This window comes from Lycorma delicatula, chromosome 4 (genome assembly GCF_047948215.1).
Source record: "Lycorma delicatula isolate Av1 chromosome 4, ASM4794821v1, whole genome shotgun sequence".
Lineage (NCBI taxonomy): Eukaryota > Metazoa > Arthropoda > Insecta > Hemiptera > Fulgoridae > Lycorma > Lycorma delicatula.
In genome coordinates this window covers 120,721,571-120,748,276 of record NC_134458.1, presented here as the reverse complement: position 1 = coordinate 120,748,276, position 26,706 = coordinate 120,721,571, and the positions used below count along the sequence as shown (strand labels likewise).

Below are 26,706 nucleotides of genomic sequence, written 5' to 3'. Positions count from 1 at the left end.
CACAAGTATGTGTATTCCGTCAAAGAGGAAAGTTTTCAGTTGGTTATACAACCATTTATGCACAGCTTCTCGCACTTCATTGCTCGTAGATACTCGATAATCTCGTAAAACACTGTTGACTGGTCGAAAGCGATAATAGACGGGAGGGGCTTGATCTGGGGGTCTAGCTCCTCAAAACCCATGTGGGTAACAGATTTTAATGGTCTGGCCGGCAGTGTGCGGGAATACATTGTCATGCAACAGATTTTAAAGAAGTCTAGCTCATGATAGGCAGACAGAACTATGGCTAATCTGAAGAGAACACATTTCATTGTTGATTTTTATTTAGCCGGTTTGCCAGTATTATCTCTCGAGCTTCCCGTCTTTGGTGTAGTTAATGGTCGCCCTGCTTCCTTGTCGTGAATCACGCTTGTGCGGCCACTTTTAAACTTTTCTATCCGCTCATACATACTTCTACGTAGATCACAGTTCCCGTATTTTGTTGTAATACATCAATTAAATTCAGCCCCTAGCACATCTTTCGACCAGAAAAATTGGATTACTGCTCTTTATTCCACCTTGGTGAATAATGCTAGCGGAACGGGTATGGATAGATTGAAACAAAAACGAGAAAAATGACCCTGTCAAAAACCTCGATAACGTAATCATAGTTGTATCAGCTGTAAGCATTCATGTGCATAAGTTAGTGTAATAAAAGATATGGGACGAATATGCGGATACTTATTTACTCATTAATGTAAATACAAATTATAGCGGTAAATTTGAAAAGATTTCGCAAGAAAAAATTAAACATTTATTACTTTCAAGATGGCATGCTTTATCATTTATTATCATTTAAATTGCTTTTAATACATTTTAAAATATCATATAAAATTAAACATTATCATTAAACAATGATTGAATTTTTGTAAAATTTAATAGGCATAACAAATTAATTTAGGACTTTTGTTAAGTGAGAAGCTAATGATGAAAATAACTTTAAATTCGTGGGGAAAATTATTTTTATTTTTTAAATAAAGTTATAATGTAGCAACATGTTTATTCGCTTTTAAAAATATTTTGGTAAAGAGATAATGTTTTGTCAAATTTTATTAACACTTAGAACAGTAATGAATAAACATTATAAATATAGGAAAATGAAGAATTAAGAACTATTACTTATAAGTAATAAATTATTTTCGTTAAGCACCATTTCGCATCAACTTAAGAAGAACATCTGACCTATTTCCCTCTAGAGCTTGTACGTAATCGATTAAGGCAGCTTGTTAAATACAACAAAACAGCTATTCTAAGCGAGCATTGAATTAAATTTTTAAATAGAAAATCGCTTAAGAACTGTTAAAAAATCAGTAAAGTTTTAAAACTGGATACGCATTTTTATTGTTAGACAATCATCATCAGTAGGTACTAAGGGATTAGTAAAAGTACATATAAATGCAAAATCGAAGCTTACAGTAAATTAATTAATATAAAGGAATAGTATCATTAAATTAAAATTAAATACCAGTAGTTAATTTACTTCTAAAATTAACAAATTTACTGGGAACTGGAATGAATTTAGAACGAAACTGAATTAACAAAGTGAAAGTTATAATAAATGTTAAAATAAATTTGGTTCAAGACGGAATTCGTGATTGTAAATGATTGTGAAAAGTTTAAACATTGCGGTAAAAACTCTTTATTTTGTTAATAATATCGTAAGTTCTGTTTTTAGGGACACTGAATTATATACCATGATATTTTTTACCAACTTTTCGAAAAATGTATGGTATTATTTTCGGTCGCATGGTGATATTGTCGGGGGGGGGGGGATGAAGGTAAATCAAATAGCATTCACTTAAAATAGGGTTTCCTTTTATATATATATATATATATATATATATATATATATATATTTAGGCCTACGTGTAAAGTTTTGAGGCTCAAAAATTTCCAAAAGTACTTGATCAATTTCATGTAAATTTAAACATGGTGTAATAGTGTATTTGAAGTTATGTATGTGAAAATTTTATAAAGATTGTATGAACTGTTCTTCAGTTATTCTCAAGTTAAGATCGAAAACATTTGAGCGGAACAAGTTAGAAGCGTGATTCGTTATATGATGTTGCAAGTGCCAGGTGAGCTATGAAAATATTGTCATGCATTTTATAGTCTCAACGCCCATTTATTCTTGAAATTTATTTTAAATCGCACTCATTTTTAAAGCACCAAGCAGACTACGGTTTAGCTTTTTCTCAATCAAATGTACCCAGTAAGTCAACAATTTCACGCAAAGTCGCTAGTTTTAGAGAAACCTGTTGTGTGAACGGATAACAACGGTCTGGCCTGCCAAGAATTTTAAATAATCTTTAAAACTTGTCCTTAAATCCTTTGAACGATCACCTAAAGTCAATAATATCTCAGCAAATTGGAATGTCAATGGGAGTCCATATCGGATATCCGCAAAGTCACAAAGAAATTAAAATTATATCTGTATCGTATTCATATAGTGTAGAAATTGGGAGAACATGATCACGGGAAAGCATACAGCTATTGCAAATGGTTTATGCATTTTGTTCGCGGCATATTCAGATCTCGAATAATATTTTCTTTAGTGACAAGGTACGATTTTATCTAAATGGCATTATGAACTGCCAGAATAACTGATGTCTTACAGAGAAACCTCATGTTTTCCACAAAAATTCATTACATTAAAAAAAAAATCGGACTTTGGTGCGAGATTTTTTGGAAGAGAATAATGGATCTAATAATTTCCATGGAAACAGTAACATTTGAACACTACCATCAAATTATAACTAACTTCATAATAAAGCTAGAAGAAGGTGAACATTATTGGTTACACCAAGACGTGCAACAACCCGTACAGTATATAACATTATGTTGTGCTACGTGAGTTCTTTGTGGGAGAAAGTCATTAACTGTGGTCTATGATCATCTAGGTCACCAGATTTATCTCCCACGGATGTTTTTTTCTTTATGGTTATTTAAATTTAAAAGAAAAATTGTTCAGAAATAATTCTCGCGCAATTGATCGACTCAAACGGAAAATTAAAGTCGAAATAATCCACATCAGTGCTGCAAACATTAAAAAAAATCCCTTTCGGCACGCTGGAAGGAGGAAGTAGATTTCACCGGTGCTAAGTAGGGGATAAAAAAGATTTCCACCTTAAAGTTAAGAAATTCAATACGACAATGGTTGCATGTGAAAAAAAAGTTTCACATGTTTAGCATACAACAAGCCCCATCTTCTTACAATTCCAACAATATTTTGGTCATCCCTTGCCGTAAGAGTTGGTCATATCAACAATTGTTTCAGACAAAATGTTTAGAGGACTAACGGCCACTTTAAATAGATTCGATACTGTGTCTATTAAGGGAGGTATGATTTTTTTTATCATCGAAACCACATATTTTCCATCCCATGGGCCAAAGGTTGGTGATATCAAAAAACTTTACTTAGATGAATTTCGGGTCCTTATTAAAAAAATAGTAGGAACTTTAAACGAATTCGATATTTTACTTAATAAGAAAATTTATAGCTATATTTTTTTTTTCGAAAAAGCTCCCTCGTTTCCACATCTGTGGTCCGATTTTTCCCATTAACAAACTCGACCGAGATTTGTTATTGTTTATGTATTAATTTGAAAGTGATTGGCGCAAAATTGCGGCAGTTATTGTGTACACAAGAAAGTGAAATATATATAAATTTATATATAAACTTTTGAACTGACGGTATTTTTGGGGTCTGGGGGATGTGAAACGCGAAGATATGTCAAGAATTTTCCGGAAATCGTATCATAATACCCATTACAATAGGTAGCTTTCTTATGAAATCTACCTAATACGATGATCTACCTAAAACTTATATATTTTTATTATGCGGTCGTTACAATATTAGTAATCATTTGACCGAAATCTTACGCAGAAATAACAATACTGTTCTTGTTTACATTACAATAATATTAGTGTATTTTAATAATGTATTATAATGTAATTTATTAATGTATTCCAACATTTTCTGGAAGTTGAATCATGGTACCCATTACAATAGGTAGCTTTTTATCAAATCGTAGCATCTTATGAAATCTACCTAAAAAAAATACCGCTAAGATGAAGGCAAATACTATTAGTGCCTGTACATCTAAAAATGGAGGATTTTGAACATTTTATAATAATAAAGTAAAATGAAGTTATAAAACTATGCAATATTTATTTTTGTATTTATTAATGTTTAATAGTTTTTTTGAGTAAATTGGTCTCCTTGTATTTTTTTGGTGTTACGTAACTGTAATGTTTAAGTTGCAAAACTTTTCGATCATTCCGTATTTTTTTATAATTCATCTTCCCAGGATTTGCAATCCTACAATTTGTATGCCAACAACTTTTAGTGATAAGATTGAGTTTTTAGTGAATGAATATTTAGTGTTAAGAACATGTCGGGGTTTGGTTATTAGACATGTCCTCCAACAGCTTTACTTGAATTTTTTTTTTATAATGCTGTATTAAATTTACTTTACATATGTAGACTTAACTTACGGTACATTTGAATCTCAGTGTGAGAATCATAATTACATTCATATAAACCGCATTTCGATTTCGGTGGTTGTAGTGCAGGTCTTCTATAAGTAAAATGATTGTTACATATATATTTAAATTAGAATTATTTCTTTTGTTACGTATAAGTTCATCGTATGCTGTACTATAATAGTAGCAGTTCGTATAGCTCTTTGTTATTGTTTGTTGTTAGGTTCGTAGAAAATAATGTGAAACGATACAGTACTTTGCTGTACTATTGTATTTACGCTTCTTGTTGTTATTCTCTGCTAGCTTGTTGTTGTTGTTTAAAGTTTTATGTTAAAGATACACGCCCACTCACGATTCGCATAAAATAACTTTGTATGACTTGCGGACACAGATGCTTGTACGAGTACATTACTGCATGTCTAGTTGAATTTAAACAAAATAAAACATGCTAAAATTATCTGAAAGCATTATTCTAATAAGGAAATTAATTTGTCGTGGTTGTTATTATTATTTTTATTTAAAAAAAACCGCATTTTTGTCTTTTTTATGTTAGAATAATAATTTTTGTTAATCTCGACTTAACCTCAAATTAAGATTCAGTTTTTTCCTCTTAACATATTGTTAAATTATAAAACTTATTAAAATACTTTATTAGAAAAAAAAAACAAAAATTGTTATTCCATTAGGGAGATTCATATATATATATATTATAGGATTACGTTATATGTAATTCTGATTTTCTAATATGTCATTTCCTGTTTTTCTTATTACTTCTGTACGGAACTTGCAGTAATGAGTTTCAGTAATTTTATAATACTGCATTTTTGTTGCAAATAAAAGTACGCAGTACGCACATTACAGATTGAAAGAGAAAATATGATTATATTAAGAGAGTGATGTACTTGATTATGTGTCTACTGACAAGTTTCTACTTGTTCACTTCACGAACATGTTGATGCAGTAAAATAAATATCGCAAATATTCAATGATAAAAACTGGCTAGTGGATAACCGAAGGCAGCCGGAATGATAACTAACGTTAAGCGAACTAACTGGCGAGTGAAATATGGATAACAACTAAATTGTGTTTCCAATCAATTTTTATACCTCTACGCCTCAATGAGAGTATTGGTAGCAGAAGTGAAATAGGAAAATATATTATCATTACCTGATTAAACCCAAAAATATGTGAAAGGTAACAAAAACTACATCTTTACTGTCAGTTGACAACATCTTTTAAACCATGACGTGTACACACTGTGAACATGACCTCACCAATCCCGTCGTCCGAGCCGGCCATCATTTATGAAAACTATGCCGTCCTGCATCGCATCAATGTACACTGCAACCTGTTTTTAATTGAATTGTAGACATTTATTTTGATTAATATTTTTATTAAAAAAATTATTGAAAACATTTAATTTATGCTTCACAGTATTTTAATTATAAATATAAGAAAATAACTTAAAATTATGATTTTAGGATAATGTATACGTATATTAGGTTAGATGAAATATTGTGTAAAATATTAAGAGTGTTTGTTTATGTAAATATAAAAATATTAATCAATAAATAATTGGAGAATAAATAAACACTGAATAAGTAAAAAATTATAAGTTTTGTGTCACTTAATATATTGTTTTAATAATAATTATTAATACAGTAGAAATCTCGGTGACGCGAATGTGATTGTCGATAGAGAATGTTGATGTGTTCACAGTTATAAAAATGTTCTTCGATAGAAAGATAAAAAGAAAAATATTGTTCCCGCATGATACGTCATGAGAGTTCTCATCGCCACGTTTCTGTAACGAACATCTTAAATATTCTATTCGTAATGTTCTGTTAAATTTTGAATTTTCATTACCGTCTTTTTTTTAGTTCTATAATTTGTTTCGTTTTATAAAATGTAGAATTTCCGTTCGCATTTCAACTTTTATCTTTCCTAATCTTTTTTTACGTGTTTTTAGTACTTTTAAATAACTCATGGTGATTTTTCCAGCTTCTGTTTTTATTAAGATAGGAAGATCTTTTAATGTTTAGAGTGTTTTTGTCTATGAGAGTTCATTGACAAAAAGTATGTTGATGGATTTAACAGATGGAATATGTTTGCTATAATAATGTGTGTGAGTCAGTCTTGTCAAACTTACACTTTCATATTAAAATCTGTACAAAAAAAAATTACAAGTATAGTAGTGAAAAAATACGTGTTATTTTATACGTGAGGTGTTGTTTAAATTGTTAAAGTAATTATTAATACTCCTTGCAAATTACAGGTTTAAGTATTTTTCATACTTATTGGCAAGTGTGTGTTTTGCAACAGTTTTTTTTTCATTTGTCATTCCTCAGTTATATGTTTTGTGGTCCAATGATATTTTCTCAAAAAATATAATTATAACCGATATATTTATATTAATTTGTAAAAATATTCAATACATGTTCTGTAAGGGAGAAACAATAAATTAAAAGAACAAGGTATAGCTAGAGGGATTATCAAGATAGAGCCTTATGGGTTTTTTATTTACTACTTTTTCAACATTCAAATAGAAGTTCAGTGTTAGTTGTACTGGTTTCCCTCGTAGAAATGCTTTCAGATTACATCCATGAACGTAAAAAACAATTCATCTTTACTAATATTTTATTACAATAGTCCACGTAAAAAATGTTTAAATATAATATTTTAATACTGCTCATGTTGGAATAATAAAATTGTAGCAAAATTAATAATCAAAATAGCTTTTCTAATATACGTGGTGTGATCCAAAAAGTATCCAACTTTAGCTTATAAAAATATTTAAAAAATTTAATTCAGTGACTTGTCCCCTTCAAAGTAGACCCATTCTGATGCAAAATACATATCCCAAGGATGTTTCCATTTTTGAAGGCATTTTCAAAATCATTTATAATGAGCATCATAAATCCTATTGTCGCGTTTATTTGATTTCTTCTCTCTCTTTCACTTAAACAGAATTTTAAGCTTAGGAAAGAGCCAAATAGACGCAGGGATCCATGTCTGGTGAGTAGGCACCTGATGATGTCGTTCGATCCCTTGTTTTGCCAAGAATCTCTGAATAAGTTGTGATGCATGGGGTTGAGCGTTCTCGTGATAAATTTTCCAGTCGCTATTTTCCTAAAGCTATGTTAATTTGCTTCGAACAAGACGATTTCTTAATCAACGAAGAACAGTTATTTTTTACTCATTATTGACATACTCTCGTAAACCATGCCTTGATATTAAAAACAATGTTGTCAGCATGACTTCGCTTCATCGCTTCGTGATTACCTGGCTTTTTTTGCCGCAAAGAACTTGGAGTTTTCCAATAATGTAACTGTATATTTGTCTTACAGTCAAATCCATAAACTCATGTTTCATCTCTTTATTTTTTTCTTCATGAAATCAGGATCACCATTAGCATATTCCAACGTGTTTTTCGCAACTTGCAGTCGGTTTCCCTTTTGTTCAGGAGTGAGAAGTTTGAGAAAACTTTTCCTGATACGCGCCGCATCCCGAGATCTTCCGTTAAATTCAGTTGCATTGAGCTAAATGAAATTCCTACTTCATCTTCAAGCTCTCTATTTGTTATTTGAAGATCATTACCATCTGCCGAATTCGCTCGATTTTTCTGGGATTCTTGGTGATGGAAGGTTTGCACAGAGCGTTCGTCAATTTTGACATGTTAAGCCATCTTGGAAACGACGATACCACTCTTTGTGTAACACCCACACCTTCATCACTAAAATTTGTTTGAATCTTCCTTATTGCTTCTACTTGCGTGTCGACAAGTTTCTGACAAGATTTAATGCAGATTCTCTGTTTAACCCATCGAGTTATTTTGAACGACAACGAAAACAGGATAAGCACTAATCACACGTTTTACTTTCATGGCTACTAAGCAGCGACTGGCAGCAGAACAGTGAATCGTACGCAACTAATACGAGTCAAGGTCGCATTCCACGACAGTCTTCTTCCCGCGCTACAACTGGTTACCGCGATGAAAAATAAGGTCGAATATTTTTTTTATCACACCTCCTGTGAAGAAGATCTATTTATTGATAACGCTTAATAAATATTTCACATATTTATTTTAATTTTAGCTCTTCTCACCTCCATTATCAAATTCGCTTTGTGCTTCGACCATTGACGCTTCCCTACTTTATTTCCATTTCATGATTGACAGAATATATTAATAAACATTCATCTTAATCTAGTCAGATGTTTTGAGGCTCGAAAATCTTCAAAACTACTGGTTCAATTCCATTGAAATTTATATATGTTAAGTAGTGTATCTGAAGTTGTTCATGTTAAAATTTGATGAAGATTGGTTTAGTTGTTCTTTATTTACGCTCAATTTAAGGTCGACAACAGATAACATAACCTCAATTTGAGGTTATGAGATGTTATTTGATGTTAGTTGTGTTTTATGAAGTTAGTGGTGTACTTTTTATACGCACTTATGAGTGAGTCACAGTGTTGAATGAGTTGAAACTTGATGCTTGTGTCTAGGGTCTTCTCGTTAATTGAACGTAAGTAGAACGTTGTACTTTGAAAATATATATATATTTTTTTTTAACCTCCGGATCCACAGTTGAGTATTGCTTCAGAGGATTTGATTAATGGTTTGTAGCGTGTATGAAAATTCCGTGCCTGACAGAGATTCGAACCCGGGACCTCTGGGTGAAATAAAATTTTTCAAATTCACACTTCATGTTAAAATCTGTACAAAACAATAAAAATTATATATATATATATATATATATATATATATATATATAATTTGTGTTCACACAATCACACGAACCCTAATTTTAATCTTAAAATATTGAAGGGTAATTCATTAATACGAGTATAACTTGCTCTTTATTTTAACTTCTGAAAAATTTCATTATATTTTATTCTAGGAGTTAATTTCCATTCCAGTATAATTTAGTTTAGTTTAAATTTGATTAAATAATTAACAAACGATGAAATTAAATATTTTTATAAAATTTAAAATTATATGTTTTTTATTCTAAGTTTTTAATTATCATTATTAATATTACTTTTTTTGAACAATCGTAATAAAAATTAAATTTTTCCACTATTATAATTTGAAATGTATTTAATGACCTAAATTATAACAGTATTGTGGTAAACAAGTAAACATATGTAGTTAAACTTTTTAATAAAATGCGTATATAATTTTTTTTGAATCAAACATATTTTTCGTTTATGAAAAAGAAATGTTAGAAAATAAATTAGTATTTAATTTAGCTTTACTTTTATCTTTGGTCTGGTAATGATTATGACTTTAACTTTTGTAATTAACTTTTGAATTCTTTAAAAGACGGTTTTAAACAATCCCTCAATTAAATTTTCGCTTCAACATAAATTGCTTTTTGTTTTCTGGAAACTACTGAGACTGCTTGATTTATACTATGTAATATAATATTAAATATATGTTCATTTGCCATTCAATATACATTTTATATCTGTGACTGTGGTAATAAATATAAACGTGTATTTAATTTTAATATTTTTAAGTACATCTTTTAAAAGTTAAACCGTATTTATAAAAAACGTTCTGACGAAGTGGAGATCCCTGTGAAAGTATTTAACATTGAAGTATAAAATATTTTCTACTTCTAAAGAACAGTTAATTGTATCGAGGTGAAATTTCGTATACTGCTAGGGTACGTAGAGGTATACTTGTATAAAAGTAATGAACCTGATATCTCATTCCATTTCAAAATGACGCCCATGTAGACTTTTAAATTTAATACCTCTGCAACTGCTGATTTATTTAAATGTTATACAAAGGATGTTAAGTGTTTTATGAAAAAGAAAATAAGACCTCATTTATTAAAATCCGTTCGTAAATAACAAAATTATTGCAAAAATTCTTGAAGTGAGCCACTTTAGATTAAAAACCAGTTTTCATTTCCTCCTGGATAGAATTAAATAATTCCACATAATACCAACTGCAATAATTTTATTAATGTTATCATGTAATAAATTATAAAAAATTAACAATACTGACAGTATTACAATAGGAAATGAAAACTGGTTTTTTAATCTAGAATGACTCACTTCAAGAATTTTTGCCATAACTTAGTTATTTACGAACGGATTTGAGTAAGTATTGTGTCATTTTCTTTGTCATAAAACGCTTAACATTCTTTGTAAACATAAAATTTAAATAAACCAGCGGTTGCAAATATATTAATTAAAAAGTTTATATGGTCACCATTTTGAAATGAATTGAGAGATCTGTTTTGTTATTTATTTACAAGTAAACCTGTAGATACGCTAACAGTTTACGAAATTTCAGCTCAGTGCAATTACCCGTTCCTGAGAGATACATTTTTATACTAAAAATAAAAAATGGCGGATAGCCGGTAAAGTAAGCGTTTCCGAACATATATTGATGTAAAGTTTTCTCTTTATTTCAGTGTGGGGGACCACGCCCTGAATTCTTAAAACGGATTTTATAAAAACCCATACATATGTAAAAATTTAATTTTTTTACGTATTTATGTATTGAATCCAATGTCTTAATTACAAAAAAATATTAAAAAATAATTATTTTTAATACCAAAATGTTAAATAATTTTGATACCGTTTTAGTTGCTAATTCATTACACCGACAATCTAATTTTTGAAATATAGAGTGATTCACGAAGAATGTAACAAATTTTCAGGACAGTTCTACTGCGAAAATAAAGTTTATGTAAATATAGGTTTGGAAACGCTTCGTTAGCGATTGTCGGTTGGCGAAAGATTTCTGTGCTTTCTTGAAATAACTGCATCTTTTCTACACTGTTTCAGCATGTATTTTCTGTATTCAGCTTGAAATTCGTGCTTGTTACTCGTAAGATGTAAAAAAAAAAAACAGTTAGCTATGGGATCGGCTGTTTATATCTTGTTTTTGAAAACTGGTACCAACCCTCCAAAACGTAAATATCATACTTATGCAGGCTATTATAAATAATAAAATTACATCTTTTTAGTTCGATAAAGTTACTTCTGGAACCCCCAGTATATATTATATTACACTTATCATTTATTATGTTTTATATATATATATATATATATATATATATATATATATATATATATATATAAATATATATATATCCATTTTTAATCAAATATTCTCTACAGAATAATGAAGGTAGTGTTTTTATGTTTTCAAAATTTAATTTCACTATTATTTCAATTTTTAGATCATTAATATCTCTACAGCTATTTTATTCAGTAAAATTGTGTTTTATTATGTGAGATTTGAAAGATTATTATTTTATTATTATTTATTTTTAATAACACTGTATTTATTTAAAAGTGGTAAAAATTGCAGTTTTAAGATAGGTATTGTTCTCCCACTATTAAACAAAAAATTTCTAGTAATAAATGAATTGAAAGTTGTCACGCATTTATGTTTCAACTATATATGTTAGTATTTTATGCCTGTTTATTTTTTTTATGTTAACTAAAACGAAATTTCCCCATTTCGTAATGTAATATAACATAATTTTAATTTACCTGTAAATCGATATCAATGCTTTAGTATTGTTCTATTTGTTGTTATTTAATCGGCGAGTATTTCACTTGAAAGAAGGTTTTTAGATATATAATATAACTTCTGCTTTTTTTTATAAAGGTATAGTCATTCTTAATTGGGTTCCTGATTTAGATTAAGAAAGTTAAACGCAGTTGTGCGTGATGCCACGTCATCTCCTTTTGTATTGTTCATTCTGAGATCGAGTCGAAGGATAGAGAATTCCAATATTCCTGATTCCTTAGGTAATATTTAATAGAGAAAGTCTTAATATCTTTTGTTCAATAAAAGAAAAAAAGAATTTAACTTTCAAATGAAATGTGGATTGGAAAAATTTCTTTTTTTTGTTCTTTTAATCAATATAGTTCTGTAAATTATTTTTTAACAGGTTATTCTCTTCAATGGGAATAATAAATATGTATAAAATTTGAAGCAACAAACCTTATTTTGAAATTTAATCAAATTGTACAAATAAATATTGCAGAAGAGTATATAATAAAACTTACATGTTTTAAGAGGGGTAACTAAGAAAGATGTAGGCAGTCTCATTAATTTTTTTTTTTTTTAAATGGCATACAAACCACTTTCGAAAGTGGCATAGGCATTCTTAAGATAATAAGCATCTCATACCAGGCTTGCTGAAAAATGAAGTGGTTTCTCATTACCTTCTTCAGTAGGCTAAACATATTGTTACATATAGGCATGCGCACAGAAATGAAGATGATGTACCGCTCAGCAAATGACACTTTTATTTTGTTCACTACAAAATCTGATTATACAGTGAAAGTCAATTATTTTGAGAGAGAGAGCCACTAATGATTAATTAACTAGTGCCACTTAATGTGACTAATACTTCTTGTACCTCAGATACTTTCTATGCGTCATGACTAAGAAGGTGTAAGATAGATGATTTAAAGCAATAAAGCGACAAATCAGTGTACCTCTTCTATAGTGAAACAGTGCATTATAATGTATATAATTCAATGGATTCGGTTAATTGGACCACTCCGTTACCGGGACTTTATGGTCCTATTAAGTTACGAGTATATTAACGAAAAATGAAGAGATAATACACAAATACCGAATAGTGCACACTAATTATTAAACACGATGTAACGTCTTATTATTCGGAATTTTCTTTCTAACACAATATTAAAGTTAAACATTATTAAATTACAAAATTATTAAATTGTTTCTGCAGTCGTACAGTATTATTAAAAACAAAGCTTGATAAACAAAATAGATGTACAAATCAAAATAATGACTGCCTTTTATGGTCAGTAAAATACAACAATGTACTTTAATGTTCTTTGGTTAAACTTCTTGAAAATCTTACCTTTTGGTCTGTTGTCTCCCTTTCATTAGCCGGCGTTCTACAAATTTGGCACAGATTTGGAATTCTGCTAGCCGGCTTTCTTCATTATCTTCTTTCATAAAATAATGCTGAAGTCCGACAATGAGTTTTTTTGCATCTTGTGTAAATACGCGTTTCACTTTGGATTCGTCTTCATCATCTTCAACTTCGTCCAGTTTTTGAATATCCTTTTTATTATTTCGTTATTATTCACATACAATTTGAAAGAATTATGTACTGTGCAGACCAGTACAAAATCAAAATTTTTCTGTTAGTGGTTAAGAAGAAGTTACCCCCTCCCTAGAGTATTTAAACAACGGTTAAACGACTTGCATAACTAATAGAATTTATGTTATTTTACAAGTGAAATAAAGAAACATACGAACTAATGAGCCTTATAAGCGGCATTTTGGGCCGTTAAACCGGTGTAATTTTACTAGCATGTTTCTGTTTTTATAAAACCGCCCCAATTAAATGACTATCCCGAATAACCTGTAGTCCTATTAAACAGAATTCACTGTACTTCTAATCAGTAAGACATAAAAAAAATCATTTTAAATTTACAATAAAATTCGGACAATTGTTTAAAATAATATTGATAAACGTTTTGACGGTAGTTAAAATCCAATTTATATTTAAGGAAATTTTTAATAATTGTTAAAAAATAACTGTGGCAGTAAAATTTTCATTTTGTTCTATATTTCGCTTGCTTTCTGAATTATTGGAATACCCCTATGGCTTGATTCCTGATACTAACTGCTGACCTTACGTTCGTTTATAATGAAAAATAGTAGAAAATGTTCAATTATCATAGAAGCTAGACCCAAAGGATTTTAATTAAAATTCTTCATATTTAATTAAATTATCACTAAAGTTACATAGATAAACGAATAGATTTGATATCAACTGAATTAATAAAAACCATTGGTGGGTACTGTTTTTTTTAAACCTATCATGTACAAGGGTCATTGAATAATTAAAAACAAAATACTCTAGAGCTAAAACGTTTTATTTAATTAATATGACATATTTTAAATTTTCAACATACTCTACAGCAACATTAATACACTTGTCCCATATCTGAGTCAGCTTATTTAAGCCTGCTGCAAAGAGATCTTTGCCTTGATGTCGGAGCCAATTTAGCACATTTTCTTTGACATCGTCAATAGAATTAAACTTTTTATCACGTAGCACCTCTCTGAGTGAACCAAAATAATAAAAATTCGATGGGGCCGAGTCTGGACTGTATGGTGTGTGAGAGTACTTCCCGATGTAGGTTTTCGATGGTTTCTCGAGTTACCTGAACTGTGTAAGCCCAGAATGATGCCTTTGCGCTGAGATCCGGAGTGTTTTTTCAACACTGCTGGCTTTACATTGTTGATAAGCGTGTCACACTGTTCATTGTTCGCCAAACTTCTAGAAAATCTACGTAAACCTTGACCTTTTGCATTCCAAAAAATTGTAATCATGATTTTTTCTGGTGATGGTAGAGTTCGGACTTTTTTTTGGTAGGTAGACTCATGCACTTCGACTTCATGCTGTGTCTCTTTGATCTCGGTTGATAATGGTGAATCCATGACTCATCACAGGTTAAAATACTGTGCAAAAAAGCATCACGTTCCTGCTGATCTGTTGTTTCAGCTCTGTACAAATGCAAAGTCTTATCACGTTATGGTGATGTGTCGACTCATTGGAACCCATTTTGTGCTTGTTTTACTGTATTTGAGTTTGTCGGTAATAATTGAATAGTACCTTGTAATTTGTCACCTAGAATTTCAACTGTAATCCGATGGAGTTTTGGATTGAAACTTGCAGTTAAAACTTCAATTGGATACCTTGAACGGGGCTTGATATTCACTGAAGTCATACCGTCTTAAAATTGTTCTACCCATTTGTAAACATTTTTTCGGTTGATACAACTTTGTCCATATTGTTTGGTCATACGAGAGTAAAACTGGTTTTTCGTCTTCAGAAAGCAAAAAACGGATTACTACATCCTGTTAAACTAATTATCAAACTTCTAAAGTACTCGCCATCGTACAATGAGATCTTGAGGTTATAAACAACACAATTTTACTGAAACAGCGTATCAGAAGTCATCACAGGGTTACCAACTCACTATTCCGAATGTGTTATAACCCTCTTAACAAGCTTTTACCGTAGAGCTATTTGTGTTTTTTTATTATTAAATTGTCCTCCTACTATATACATTTTATATTTAAACGGAAGTATTTTTGTTATTGTAGCAAGATTTTCCACGATAAAGCCACAAAAACTGATTTTTCATACGATAAACATATTTCAGTTCTTATTTTAGATTTTATTACAATAACTGCTTGCCTTAAATTTTAAACTAAAATTTCTATGCCCTAACCGGTTAACGTGTTTTTTGCCGACGTTCGTAAATATTTCGATAATATTTCTGAAAAGCATGCTTAAAATTTCATTTAGTTGCTTCTTCCTGTAACCGGTGTTGTCCTTATATCAATATCCTTTCGTACTCTTACTTCAAGCGAAAACAAAATTATCGAGACGAGAAAGATTGAAATAAGAATCAATCATTTATAAATTGGAAAAGTATTTTGGATAGAATATTCTAGAAACTTTACTTGAAGCTAAACTAAACTTATTCACAGATTTTTAAAGTTATATTCTTTATACAGTACAATATACTGCGTCTTGTGTAAAGGGTTACACTTTTTACACAATGGTAGCACTACCATTGTAGATCTTAGTTGTCATGGACCGATGTTGTATAACCGTCCTAAAATTATAACGAGGTTTTCGAAACCAGGTTTTGATAAACGCGATTAATTTTCATACCATTTCGTGTAAAACTTTAGCAGCTTATTATAATACTGCAAACTTTTGATAATAATTTCTCAGAAGATTTTCTTGAATTATATTGAACACGTTCAATTGTTTCATGATTTGTGATTGAGCTGATATTTGTGATAGAGCAGAATATATCTTTTGAAGTAACGTTAATATTTCAGTCGGTATTTTTTATGTAAAGTGTAAATTAAGTCCTGTATTATGTTGTTCAATGTTTTTGAACCACATTCACATCACAAAATAGGTATTTATATTGATGAAAATTAACTTGCAAAAGGACTCTAGTTGTATATTATAATATCATAAACGATGGCACTTAATGAAACGATAATATCCCTCTCACCAATTTTTATTATTTCAAATAGATTTCAGAAACTTTATAAATCTGGGTCATGTAAATTAAGTTACACGTTTAAAAATATTGATTTAGGATAAGTTTTATTATAGTTGAATTTTGTTATTGTAAGTTACTTTGCGTATTATTTAGATAATAATAATAATAATACTTTTACTCATATAATTATTTATTTAAGTCGGTTTAGTATATTTATACTATCAGACGACATGTTTGAAAATTAAATAAATATAATTTAACCTAAACAAGTTGATGAAATTTTTTAATAATATTTCATGATCGCGTGCTTGTTTTTAAGAATGCGTGTGCTGAGAACACTTCAGTATCGCTTCATAAATATAATAATATCACCTGCTGTAATAATGAGTTTATACAAAAGTTCGAAACATAAATCTATTTTTTGTTGTTTTTTTTTCATCTATCTGGTGAAATGTTGTTATTTATAATTTACAGTCTACTATAGTACATATAAAATATATAGTTAATTACTTATGAATTAGTTGAATTGAAAGTTTTGATTTAAGTTTGTTATTTCAAGACTATGAAATTTTTAAAGTGGACATTGTAAGATTTAGTTCCGTGATCTGAAAACTAATCTGATTTTTTTTCAAAATAAAATACCGGTATATTAATTTAAAACAGAATTAATCAGTAACAGGAGTATTATATTATTCTGTAAAATGAAGACTTCCCAGTGGCAGAATTTACTAGTTGCATGTATATATATATATATATATATATATATATATATGTTAATGGTGTTCCTTTTACGTTATGTGTTTTTTTTAAACTGTAATAGATATGATACTATATTAATATTTACGATTTTCCCCAATCAGCTATCTTGTTACGTTCATTTAAATTAAGTAAAGTACAGCTGGCGCAAGTGGTAGCATCTCAGCCTTTCATCCGGAGGTCCCGGGTTCAAATCCCGATCAGTCATGGCATTTTCACACACGCTACAAATCATTCATTTCATCCTCTGAAGCATTACCTAACGGTGATCCCAGAGTTACAAAAAAAAAAGAAAGTAAAGTACAGTTGTTCAAAAAATATAAACAAAGATAACTTACAGCATTATATCGTCCTCATTTACCTTTAACGTGTACATCCGGATGATGCTAGGTTTTGAACCCCAGGTAGGCATGACATTTTTACGCGTTGAATTATTCATTTCTATCATTATGTGACAATACTTTTGAATAAACAAAACTCTTGTATAGGTAGTAAATAAATAGACAAAGCATCCTTTATTTATTTTCTGAACCCTTTCCGTATTACGTGATAAGAGAAACTTTTTTTGTTAAAAATTTTTTTTTCTTCTCCTGCTTTAGTGTGTTTATGTGTAACTATTGCAGCTTGTTTTGTGTTTGTTTATTTTTGCCAGAAAATTAAGTCATGTTTTTTTTTCTTTTGTGGCTTAATGATTTCACCACATAGGCTTGAAAAGCTTGTGCGTGGGAAATAAAATTTTGTAGCGTTAGAAAAATGCCAAGCGTGACCAGTATTCGAACCCGGAACTTCCGGATGAAAAGTCGGACGCTACCACTCCGCCACGGGGAGATCGACAAATAAAACATTTTTTAATTTTATTATCATTATTTTTCTGTTTTATAAAAATGTAGGTACCATTAAATTTATTTGAATTTCAATATATGTAATCTTAGGTCATTTGTCTTCTGTTAAACGATCACTTTGCTTGTAATATCGTTAAAAAAATTACATGAAAAGCTACAACGTAGCTATTATACTTTTCCAGTACTAAGAAACTGAAGCTGTATTTTGAAAACTGATTTGTCAATTGATTTCAAGATTCTCCTGTACAGTCTTTTTTTTACTTAAATTATGAAACAATTTTTTAAAAAATAGCGTAAACATTAAATATTTAGTCCTAAGAACTATATTTTTTTTTTTATTAAGATAGTGTTTTTTGTATAATCTTGCAAATTTCCCTTACACCCTTGAAAAACTTTCATAAAGTTTTAATACGATAAATGCCTCATATATAATTCCTAAATCCCTTGCCATATACATATATATATATATAAAATGACTCAACCAATCTTCATCAAATTTTCACATGCACAGTGTCAGATACTGCTTTATATACCCTATATTATTATAATACTCTCTGAGAAGTATAATAATTATAAGATAGAGGCTAACTTTTTGAAACCCAAATTCTTAGACCAGTACAGTACAATTTGTTCAGTACAGGACCTTCGGGTTCTGTACTGACCAACCTCTTGGGATACGTTGAAAATATAAAAATGCTTTTCTTGAATTCTAAAACATCTAGTTTTGCCAGTTTATGGAGCTTTGGTTTTTTGGAACTTTTAAAGGGAACTGTCTTAGAAGTAGAAGAGAATACTAAGTGTGGTAACCCGATTTCTATTGGAGTTCTGGAAAAGAGATTTATTATCGATTAGCACTGAGCTCATGAAAACGACAATCAACTAGGGAGGTAGGTAGCATACCCAGAGCTAGAAGAAATTTATTTAAATCTCAGAAAATGTTTCGTGCTAGTGGAGAATTGAGGCAGCAACTTATTTGGCTTCGGTAAATATATTAAAAAAAATGCAGGTCAGCAAAATTATTAATAACGTATTGAACTGCTACAAGAAGTGTGTAAAGAAAAGAGAAAACTAGAAGAAAGTCAAAAATTGTTGTAGATATCTTTTAAAAAAAAAAAGAAGTTTTTTTAACTGATGAACTAATTCACCACAGAAGCTAACAAAAAAAGCTCGTATATGGGAATATAGAATTGTAGCTTTTGAAAAATGTCATGCCTGACAGGAATTTGAACCCGGCACCTTCAGATGAAAAGCGGAGACGCTACGACTCCGCCATGGAGATGGGAAATTATTTTCCACGTGTTTCCTCTATTCCCAAACAGCTGATCAAAGGTAATCACAGGGGTTACCAACTTACTATTTAGAAAGCATATATGCCTCCACAGCTTTTGTGTTTAATTATTGAATGATATTCGCGCGCACGCGTGTGTGGGTGTGTGTATGTGGGTGTGTATTTATATATTATGTGGGCGGGTGCGTGTGTAGATTATAATGATTATTTTTTATGTATTTAATTAAATACTGTTTCATTTATTTAGGCGTTTTACAGGGATTAATTAATCGTGTTAAATGAGAGATTACTTTAGTTGTATAAAAGCGGTTTATATTTTGATCACTTTTACTGTAAACAAATTGTCTTTAATTTTTAATTATCTCTAAGTTTTATTTAAATCTGATTAGGATTTTTCTTTTTTGTTAGATTTATGCTTGTGATAATACGTTTTTTTTTTTTTTTTTAGTGTAAAAGTTAGTTGCATATATTTATTTCTTTACATTAGTATTTTCAATCTTCGGTGAATAGTCGCGTAATTATATATTGTTTTATTTCTGTGTACTTTTTAAATGACTTTTATATTTGTCTTCTTTATAATAGCTGGAAGATTAATTCTCATAATTTTTGTATCCCACGTGCTCCACGTGTTTCCTCTATTCTCCCATCCTTTATGTTACTCCTCCCTATTTGCAATTAATGATGCGAAAGGGGTTTACCTTACTTTAATGTTACTAAGGATTCTTGTTACAGTTATATGCGATTACCTGCTTTAGATACATATTACTCCCAGCCTTCTCTGTTGTACCGACCGCAACATCGGATTAATATTATAAGATGGGTGGATACGTCTATTAATTTATGTGTTCCAATTACATTATTCACAAACCCTTTCACTTGTATTAAAATATGTATGTACTTAATAAACACACTAATACTAAAAGCACGTACTCTAAAGGTTGGTCTCTTAACGTAGGTTTAAACAATAAATAAACAAATAGAACAATTGAGTTTTTTTTTATTTAAGTGCAATTAAATTTATTTTGTTGTAATTAAATATTGCGTTGCTTGATAAACGTGTATCGTATGTGCAGTTATGATCTGTAAAGTTAGGAAAGTTGTTACAAATTCTCCACTAAGCAGTATTTGTTTTGTAGTTCTGATATATATGGTACGATATATATGATTTTAGACAATTTAATTGAATAATATTATTTTTTAACTTTTGATTCACTTTTAAAAAAAAATGTTATGCATACCTTGGTTATGCTGGTTAATGTACAAACATAATAGATGTCTTTTATTTTACGATGCAGGTAGAGTGCATTTTTAAATAGAAATTAAAATTTTCACCTGTTTGTAAAGTTTTTATATTGATAAGTTTTTCGTATTAACATCCGTTAAGAATATTTATGAAAATAAAACCTACAGTAATTTTACTGTGTTGGTTATACCGAGCGGACATAAATTATCCAAATGAACTAAGCACTTTAGTGCGCTACACTAATGTTTTTTTCAAACAATAGCGCAGGCACTGGACTTACTGATGACCTTCAATGAACACGCCGTGGCGATGTAACGATAGGGGAATAGCCAGTTGAGCAATGGCTACCGTGAAGGAGGAAGCGATGTACGTACAATGACTTCATGAAAGCATTGGACTTTTGTTTTGTTTTTAAAGAGTTATCTACTATGTAGTAGAACACCGATGGGATTGTAACATGTGTTATTCGCATCTGTGAGGCAAGAACAGCGATGATAGATGGCTTTTGCCGAGGTTTTGAAGGTGACCTCCGGTAAAACCCATAAGGGCTAGGTACGGGGGGATGGCGTGGTGACCAAAACTGTCACATGGAGGGTATCTTCCTCTACGGGGTCAGGAGATCTGTTATTGCTGTTCGTAGACGTTTTCATTTAGAGTAAGACCGTGACCTTCCTAATAAAGACTCTATTAAAAATTAATATCAGCAGTTTAAGGATATTGGAAGTGTAGTACAGAAAAAGTGTACAACTTTCTCTCCGGGAAAGTTGTAGATCGAGTAAGAGAAACTTTTCAGAGAAGCCCTGGTAAATCGACCTGTCTTGCGAATTTAGAACTAGAATACTGCAATTGACATCGTGAAGGTTCTACATAAGCGGCTAAAACTTCATGTACAGTGCCCAATTTGTGCGTGCAATTGAAGATGATACAATTTACACGACGATACTGCGTTGTTAAATTTGATCCTTGCACATTCTTGATAAAGGTGACGATGATAATATGTTTTTTTGGAAAAGTAATATTCTCTGACGAAGCTTACCTTTCTGGTTACGTTAACCGTCAAAGTTTTCGGATTTGCGGTTGTGAGAAACCCCATGCCGTTCGACAAACACAACGTGATAGCTCAAAAATTAACGTTCGGTGTGCGTTGAACTATTCTTCTTCGCGGAACCAGTGGTTGCTAGCGTTAGTTATCTAGATACGTTACAGAAGTATGCAGTACCACAAATTGAACATCGGCAACCCAACGTTTACTTACAACGGCGCATGAGATGAGGTTTACCATGGATGGTGAAGATGGCGCACCACCACACGATGTTAAAGACTACCTACATGAACAATTTTGTCAACGTTGAATTGGCCGTGGTGGACCAATCCTCTGACCATTTCAATCTATTTCGTTGGGGTTTTGTCAAAGGCAGGATGTACGCAACAAAGGTTGTCATCATCAGTGTACTAAAAAGAAGAATCGAAAGTGTATTAATGACTCTTAGATATTTTTCGTAATGTGCGACGTGAAACTGAATATCGTCTAGATATTTTAGGCACCACAAAAGGTGGTCGTATGAAACTTGTTTGAAGTTATAAGTCTTTTAAACAAAACTGTTCGAAATGTCCTATTCAACAATGAAATATGCATGTAAGTAAATCGCTTTGTATTTTTTTATTAACATCTAAAATGCGCAAAATAATTTATGATCACCTTGTATATTTTAGAATTACATCATTATCATTTATGAAAAAGTAATACATATGATTCATCTATGTGTAATTTAAACATTTTTCTTTAATTTATTGAAGAACTTTTATGGCTTTATTTATTTCATAACAATGTAATATTATTAAAACCAGGGTTGTTGAAAATAAAATGCGTAGTTAAGTAATCCAAAAGTAATTTCCAGATTAATAAAACAAAAATATTTCAAATTAATGCAATTCCGTAATTATTTCCAAATGGAAGTTCAATCATAATATGAATGCTATTGTTATTACGAGTACAATGGCCAAACAGTAAACCTTTCTTAAATTTTTGTTTAATTTGTATTATTAATGTGTACGCATTTATGTTTTTATAGTATACTTTTAATATTAAAGTAAATGTAATGAAAATTGTGGATCCGGATGGTGATACGCGGGAGTTTAGTAAACAAGTGTACATGTTCAAACCAGTGCTCTTATCAATTGATTTGACCTGTAAGTGTAATTTATGAGGCTGGGCTATTGGTATCTATGTTAAACTAATAACGATTGATAAATTATTGTATAACTATTAGTTATCTTTGAAATAACGCACCACTGTGTCTCTACATCTGATGATTACATTGTTTCCAATAAGTACAATAAGATATGGTAACAATTATTGTCGATTATATTGTACCATTTTTCATTGATATAAAAGTTCCTACCACGTAAATCTTTTTACTTCAAATACAACTTTAACGATAATTTCTTAATTTTATTTATAAAAAATGAAATCAATCGGTTTTGATTTATCCACGAATTCATTTGATTTCCTACCCTTTATTCCTTTAACTCTTATTGATATAATAATAATAATAATAATAAATATCTTGTGTGTTAGTGTTTGGGCTTTCAAAAGAAAATTTAATCGTTGATCTGAAAGTTATAAAAGTAATTTATATAAAAATTTTTATTAAAATAAAACCAATATTGTCTTTTATTTTCTGTTACAATATATATATATATATTTTTTTTTTTAGATATAAAAGAAATATAATTAATGTCAATACTAATAATAAGTAATTCATTGACTGTTATTGAAATATCTTAAGCACATTAAAAGTAAATTAAAATTTAATTTGAAGTATTAAAATATGTAATTTATTTTCTCGATGACGTATTCGCTAGAGAATGAGTGTTCTGTTCTTTTTCTGCGTGGGATATTTAATTTGTTTTGTATAGAGATGGTGAAAACTTTATAAAGTAATAACTGTCTGTGTACATACTGTGTATTACATAGTACCAGTACCGCTATCTATTTATTTGTTACTTTTATTTTTTGTTATTTTATTATGATAAAATCATTATTAATTCTTTTTTCAATCTTAGTGTTTTTCAAGTTCAGTGATTTTCTTAATAGAAAATTTAATATTATTATGCATATTATCAGTCACACAATTTCATGTTATTATAATAATTGGGTTATTTTCGGATTTTTATCGGTTAGATAAGAAATTTATTTAAAATAATGATAAAAAAATTTGAGGTTTAACCTTACTTTAATTTTAATTTTTCATGTATGTGGTAATGTGCTCGTACATAAAAAAAGAACACAATCTATATTTTTTCTTTAAATTTCGAAAATTTAAATTTATGGCAGATTAAAAGTTAAAACAATCTTACTAGCCAGGCTATAATTTTCATGATTTAGGCCATTTCCAAGTTTCTCCTCCTTGTTCAGTTTTTACTATTATGATCTTGTTTCTTCCTCCATTTTTAGATAGATTTCATAAGAAAGCTACCTATTGTAATAAGTACCACGATTTTACTTCCGGAAAATTTCGACATATCTTCGCGTTTCACAACCCCAGACCCCAAAATCACCGTCAGCTCAACATTTTATACGTATATTTAACTTATTTGTGGACACGATAAAACAAAATATTGTTACAGCTTTTTTATTAAGTAAAATATCGAATTCTTTTAAAGTTCCTACTATTCTTTGGATAAGAGTCTAAAACTTATCTAGGTAAAGTTTTTTTGATATCACCAACCATTGGCCCAGGGAGTGGAAAAATGGGGTTTCAAAGACAAAAACCATACCTTCCTTAATAGGCAAGTATCTAATCGGTGTAAAATGGTCGTTGATCTTCTAAATATTACCTAAAACTTTTCTCTGAAATAATTTTTGATATGACCAATCCTTACGGCAAAGGATGACCAAAATGTTGCTGGAATTGTAAGAAGATGGAGCTTGTCGTATTTTAACGATGTGAAACATATTTTTATTCATCTACCTTATTTTTTTTCCAAAAGAAAATGTTATGGAATATCAGTCTGTTATCCTCCGAAACATGCTCTTGCAAAATGCAAGAGCCTGTTCCAACCATCACCATTTTTTTACAAAAATTCTTCTTTGGAACTAGTTTCTTTTTTTACCAATTATTTCTAAAAAAGATGTGCTTATTTTTTGTAAACGTATCACACTTCGTCAAAGTCGAAATAACTTAAATTTTAAACAAAGAATCGTGGAGGAAACCGTGCAACGTTCTGTTCGTATAAGAAGTCGTTTGAACTGTAGTGAGAATATGTCGGGTAGGCTTAGTTACCTTAAGTATGGATGGGTTTTAATCCAAACTAGTTCTAAGAATATGGAGGAGGAAATCCTCCTAACCATGTTTAGCGTTACACTACCAAAAAGTCAAGGAAGACTGAGCTCTGTTATTAAATGTCTTTGAAACGAGATACACAGTAACGAGAGGGCTAATAGAATTAGGCCTGATGTAGCCATATAATCTTTGATGAAGCCGTATAGTAAGTTAAGATGCTCTCAATTTTATATCTAGCAGTTATTTTTATACATTTTTTTTCTTTATTTTGTTCAATATTTTCACTTGCGTTTTTAGTCAGTGGCCATGTTATGAATGTCATAACTGGTAGAATTTACTGATTATATAGTCTGATTATGTAGTCTTTCCTTCTTTACGTATACTATTCTCACGAAACCGTTTTATTTCAACCAAATGTAACAAACAGATCTAATGATTAATCTATTTACTCCAAATTTGACCCTACTTTTTGTACTTATTTTCTTCCTGCACAGGATTTGTAGTATAAGAAAATGTATGTAAACATAAAATGTACGTACATTTTATGTTTACATACAGTTTTTTAAGTACGTAAAATGTAATAATACACATATGACCAAATGTATATTTAATAAATATTTTCTTGCCTTTTTTTTTAATTTTTTCATTCGTTTTGTGAAAAATCTTTTCGTGATAGAAAAAATGGTGTATACATTTGACATTAGTACACCAAACAGCGTAAAAATCAGTTACAAGATTGCAAATCTTCAAAAAATAAAAGTTTAACAAACTTTAATTTTTGTAGACCTATATAATTTTATTAGTACTATCTGTTAATTTAGTGCCTAACGCCTAACTAAACGTTAGAGATTTACTAAGGCTTAACGTCTTAATTAGGTTTAGCTTATATTAATTTTTAATTTTGTGTGCTTCAAGTCGTCATAATAATTTAATGAAACTATTTTGGATGTTTTCCAATTTTTTGTTGTAAAAAATCGTTCTTTTTTAAGTCGGTTTTTATTATATATTAACTTTTTTTTAAGAAAAAAGTTATAACGTTTCTGATAAAGCTTATTTATTTGTTGTAACGGAACATATGATCTTTACAAAGATCATGTGTTCCGTTAGCATTACATAGTAATAATGAGATCACGTAATTATAAACTTAAGCACAAATGGGTTGTGTTACATTGTAGATAAAAATCTGTTCCATATTTTCTTTTTAATCAAGGCTGATTATATCGTTTACAGAAATTTCTAAGCTGCGCAAAAGAGATGGTTAAAGTTAAAAACTGATGAAAATAACAAATCATTGTGTTTTTGTCTTGTTCAAATAAAAAAAATTCCTTTCAGTCCGCCGGAAGGCGGAGGTAGCTATACTGTTGCTTTGATTTCTACATTAAAGTTAAGAAAAACTTCAAATTTACTCAATACGACAGTGGTTGCATGTGAAAAAACTTTCACATGGTTAGCTTACGACAAGCCCCATCTTCTTACAATTCCAGCAACATTTTGGTTACCCCTTGCCGTTAGGGTTGGTCATATCAAAAATTGTTAGAGACAAAAGTTTTAGGTAATGTTTAGAGGATCAACGATCACTTTAAACCGATTCGATACTTTCCTATTAAGAGAGGTATGATTTGTCTTCGAAATCCCATTTTTTCCACCCCCCGACCAGAAAGTTGGTGATATCAAAAACCTTTACTTAGATAAGTTTCAGGCCCTCCAAAG

The 26,706-nt window shown here is 30.1% G+C and overlaps 1 protein-coding gene across 6 annotated transcripts in view; it reads left to right on the top strand.

The window, feature by feature from the left end:
* Positions 1-26,706, top strand: part of LOC142323826 (protein-tyrosine sulfotransferase-like) — a 1,177,394-nt gene that overhangs the window by 641,739 nt on the left and 508,949 nt on the right. The gene's annotated exons all lie outside the window — the stretch shown is intronic.